The sequence below is a fragment of the Xenopus laevis genome, chromosome 8S (genome assembly GCF_017654675.1).
Source record: "Xenopus laevis strain J_2021 chromosome 8S, Xenopus_laevis_v10.1, whole genome shotgun sequence".
NCBI classification, from domain to species: domain Eukaryota; kingdom Metazoa; phylum Chordata; class Amphibia; order Anura; family Pipidae; genus Xenopus; species Xenopus laevis.
In genome coordinates this window covers 63,633,223-63,638,350 of record NC_054386.1, presented here as the reverse complement: position 1 = coordinate 63,638,350, position 5,128 = coordinate 63,633,223, and the positions used below count along the sequence as shown (strand labels likewise).

General features: G+C 35.3%; 1 long non-coding RNA gene across 1 annotated transcript; it reads left to right on the top strand.

The window, feature by feature from the left end:
- Window positions 1-249: 249 nt before the first annotated feature.
- Window positions 250-4,728, top strand: LOC121397780. Its single transcript, XR_005963917.1, has 3 exons — window positions 250-535; window positions 1,340-1,431; window positions 4,652-4,728. It is a non-coding gene; the product is annotated as an uncharacterized LOC121397780 (long non-coding RNA).
- Window positions 4,729-5,128: the final 400 nt, after the last annotated feature.

Genomic DNA, 5,128 nt, shown 5'->3' with positions numbered 1-5,128 from the left:
ATAATGAAAATAATGAAATAAAAACCTTATTGTTTGATATATACCATATAGGGCTCTAGGTTTCCAAACTTGTTGGAGAAACTTCTGCTATATGATTATATTACGATCTTTGCATTGGTGGGAACTTTGTAACAAATGGAAAGAATAAATTGGAGAAAGGTGTAACAAATTTAGTTTGCATTTCAATTGAGTCAAGTTTATGGAAGAGTAATGTCTAAATCAGGGGTGTCCAAACTACGGCCCGCGGGCCAAATGCGGCCCGATATCCATTTTTAATTGGCCCGCAGAGTGCAGAAATCCCTCCCCCCTCTCAGCATCCATAAAAAAAAAAGTTTCCTTCCACGGCGTCATTGAGGGGCGGAACCTACAGTGCTTCACAGAAGCTACAGAAGCCTGTCCTAAACTCCGCCCTCCCCTCCCCGTGACTGGAGTTTAGTGTAGTGCGGGGAGGGAGGGGGAGCCAGTAAACAAACTGAAAGCATGGCTCCAACTGCTGCCTAACCTGGCCTGGATTTCCTGCATGATCTCATGAACTGTGAGTAAAACTGTTCGGTGCTTGGCTTGGGGGAGGGGTGGATTTAGTGAGGCTGCAGTCGGGCAAGGGAGTCAGTTACAGATCGAGTGTGTGAGTTACTGTGTGTGTGCCTATCTGTATGTGTACCACTGTGTGTGTGTGTGTGTCATTGTATGTGTGTGTGTGTGTATATCTGTCTGTATGTGTTTCACTGTGTGTGTGTGTGTCACTGTATGTTTGTGTGCCTCACTGTATGTGTGTGTGTCTGTCTGTATGTGTCACTGTGTGTGTGTGTATGTCATTGTGTGTGTGTGTGTGTGTGTCACTGTATGTGTGTGTGTGTATCTGTCTGTATGTGTGTGTGTGTCTATGTGTGTTACTATATGTATGTGTTTCACTGTGTGTGTCACTGTGTGTGTGTGTGTGTATCTGTCTGTGTGTTTGTATGTGTGTGTTACTTATTTAAAATTTGTAAAATGAACATGGTAATCGGGGGGTGTGGCCACAAAATGGGCGTGTCCACAGTGAGTGGCCCGGCTGTTTGTATATTTTACCACATATGGCCCTTGGTGAAAAAAGTTTGGACACCCCTGGTCTAAATAAACTAAAACCATGGGATAAGAGGAACAATACACTGTTTAACCATTTGCAGTTAGCAGGTCCAAACAAAAAAATTAAATTTAACAAAACATTGCATTAAGTGTGAAACCATCAATAACTGAAATGTCTTAATCAGAACAACAGCCAGTTGGAATGGTACTAAACATCTTTGTTAACTCCAGAACATTCATGCAACAATACATAATATGTTTCTACCTTCTGTAGCCAAATTCAATGACCAATGGATGTATGTGTCAAGTCTACAGTAAGAGCTGGATGCAGCTGAAAAGCCTAAAATGGAGAAAGTTTGCCCTAAGGTAACCAAAGGGGTAGCAGGAACCCAATGAATGAGATACTGTAACTTCAGTCTAGCATCATGTCATAGAATACCCCAAGAAAATTAGGTAATCAGGGCTAGTGAGAAAGAACAATTCTGTGCTCAACCAAGAAGAAATAGTGGAGTTAGTATTTCCCAAGCGGCAGGTTCAAGGTAGAGAATATTCCCTTGGATCAGCACTGAATATCCAAACAGAGATAAACCTTTAAAGGACAAGGAAAGGCAAAAAAATTAAATCCCTTTTTTACTTTCTTTAATGAAAAAGAAACCTATCTCCAATATACTTTACTTAAAAAATGTGTACAGTTTTTATAAGAAACCTGACTGTATGCAGTGAAATTCTCCCTTCATTTACTGCTGTGGATAGAAATTGTCAGACGGTCCCTAACTGCTGAGCAGGGAAACAATCATACTTATGAACAGCAGGGGGAGCCCCCGCCTTACTTCCCAACCATGCAGAACTCAAGCAGCTTTGTTTATGACGATCCCTAAGCAGCCCAGACCACACTGAGTATGTGCAGGGTCAGGCAAAGATGTTTAACAAAGTTACAAGATGACAGCCCCCTGTGGCCAACTTTGAAAGCATAAATCATTTGTTTGATTAGGCTTGTGGTGCAGTAAGTTCATGCTTATGTTTAGTGTACAAAATACAGCATTTCTAGCCTTATTCTATTTTAGACTTTCCTTGTCCTTTAAAGAGTCTAATGTTATATTGATAAATCTATGACCGCCATCTTTAAAGCTAGTCATACAATAAGCTGCCAACTTGTTCTGGAAGTTGTGATTCTATCTGTTAAATACTGTTTTGTGATCTCTTGATTGCTTTGTTTCCTAATAACCACAAATTATGTTTTTCTTTGTCTGAATTCTGCAAGTTAAATAGAAATGTGTGACTTTCAGTTGCCATTATTAATACTAAATTTTCCACACAACATTTTCATAATAAAAAATCTCTGTAATTCTGTGGAATTTTCTCACTGACTTCTTAGAAAGCATAATTTGCAAATAATCCCATAAATCTATAGGACTGGAAATTAATGTACTGAGTTATATAGACAATCTGCTTTTAACTAGAGTGAAAAGAATCAGAGAGGAGAAGAAAGAAACTTATGTTACAATGCATTGTTAAAACAAAGGGTTTATAAAAACAAAGTGTTTTAAATTGTGTATAACATTAAGGGGCAGATTTATCAAGGGTCGAAGTGAAATCGAGGGAATTTTCAAAGTTAAAAAAATCTAAATTTGAAGACATTTTTGGATACTTCGACCATCAAATAGGCTACTACGACTTCGACTTTTGATTCAAAGTTAAATTGTTCGGCTATTCAACCATTCGATAATCGAAGTACTGTCTCTTTAAAAAAAACTTTGACTTCAATACTTTGACAACTTAAACCTACAGAAGTGCTTTGTTAGCCTATGGGGACCTTCCATATTTCTAAGTTTTTCGTATTCGAAGGAAAATCGTACGATAAAATCATTTGAATTGTACGATTCGAAGTACGATCAGAGTACGATCGTACTACGATCAGAATACGATCATACGATACAAAAAATCCTATGAATTCGACTTTGAATTTCATAGTATTCAATTCGATGGTTGAATTTCGAAATATTTTCCACCTCGAAATTCGACCCTTGATAAATCTGCCCCTAAGAACCAGTTAAAAGCATATGATGCATTCTCTTATTTCAGGTATGCAAGAAACAAATCTGTGCTAATTTGTTGTACCCCCATATATTGAAATTAAGACAATGGGGCAAAGTTATCAAATATAGAATCCTGAAGAAACCTCAGCAATTAAGTATTTTCCCCATTTATCAAAACTTTCCTGACTGTCAGGAAACTGTCAACCCTGAGTCAGGAACTGTCAGAATCCATCACATATAACCTATTTTTTTAACAATATCTTGTCTAATTTCTAGGGCATTCAAAAGAAGCCCAAACATGTGATTAAAAGGCATCCAATTCCTGAAACCATTACTATATCTGCCATAAATAGGAGAATTATATAACATCATACTTCTTATTGTAGAAAATGATTTTCAGACTTTAAATAGAAGCTAACGTTTGGCTAAAGTTTAATAAAGTTTCATAAATAAAAGTTTTTATTAGAAAAAACTCATCTACAGCTTCTTTATTATAAAGATAGTTATATTTAAAAAATCTATTTTAACCAGACCTTTTATTTAAATATTTTGACCATACAGAATTAAAACAATAAAATACATGTGAATGTAGTACAAGTATAGGATCCCTTATCCGGAAACCTGATATCCAGAAAGCTCCAAATTACGGTATGGCTGTCTCCCATAGATTCCATTTTATCCAAATAATCAAAATTTTTAAAAATGATTTCCTTTTTCTCCGTAATAATAAAACAGCTTGTACTTGATCCAAACTAAGAAGCAAAACCAGCCTATTGGGTTTATTTAATGTTTAAATAATTTTCTAGTAGACTTAAGGCATGAAGACCCAAATTACAGAAAGATCCGTTATCCGGAAAACCCCAGGTCCCGAGCATTCTAGATAACAGGTCCCATACCTGTAATTTATAATTGTGTCACAGTGATAGTTATGTATTTTGTATTTAAAAAACGTTCCTAGTTCAATAGTTGCATTCATTTTGACTTTGACAGTCTGTTTTGTATTAATTCAATATGTCCTTGCTAGACAGATGATTGCTTTATATTTTTCCTTTGTCAATAAAGATAGTAAAAAAAAAAGAAGACTAATTAGCTGAAATTGCTCTCATCGGTTCTCAAATAAAATATGAAAATATGTGATTGTATATCTTATTTATGCAAGGTTATTAGGGCTTTCAATTTATGATAATTCACTTATTAAAATATATTTCCAAGTTCTTTATATTACCTTCCAAACACTTTGGCAAATCTAGAATTCTAATACCAAAAAGAGTATAAACCATAGCTTATTTATAATTAAAATAGGCAAAATGTGTTTCCAGCCTAAGTCCTATTCATTGAACTCATGTTAAAAGGTATGATGCCCCATTAAAAAAACCACAGGTATGGAATCCATTATTTGGAAACCTGTTATCCAGAAAGCTCCAAATTATGGAAAGGCCATCTCACAATTTGTATAATTATTATTTGGACATTTTATCCTAATAATCCAAATTTTTTAAAAAATGATTTCCTTTATGTTTGTAATCATAATTGTTTTGGTTTATTCTAAGGTTTATTGAAGAATAAACATTCTTGTACCAAAGGTGAGAGATTAGTGACAAGTTTGCTCATTCCAAATACAATTATGGTATGTATGTATATTTTATATGTAATTACATAGCACTACGTCTGCATGCAGCACTTGACATTCCTTTTTAAGGATATTAATGTATGTGGTATGTACTTTTCTTCTAGTATTGTGTGCACTATGGTAATAGTTTAGCTCCAATAGCCCTGCAGAATATTTTGTCCATACAACCTAAAGGAAATCCCCAGAGGTATTTAAAGTGTATGGTGCTATGTGTAGTCATTGGCTTTGTGCCATGCAGCTCTCCCAAATAATGAATGTTCTAAAATGTATGCTAAAGTGGATGCAAGCATAAATATAATCCAATATTCCAATAGGTTATGTCTTCATACTATTGCATTTGTTGCAACATTCATTATGGCAGTTCTGATTTATATTTAAGAATGCAAGTAGTAATACC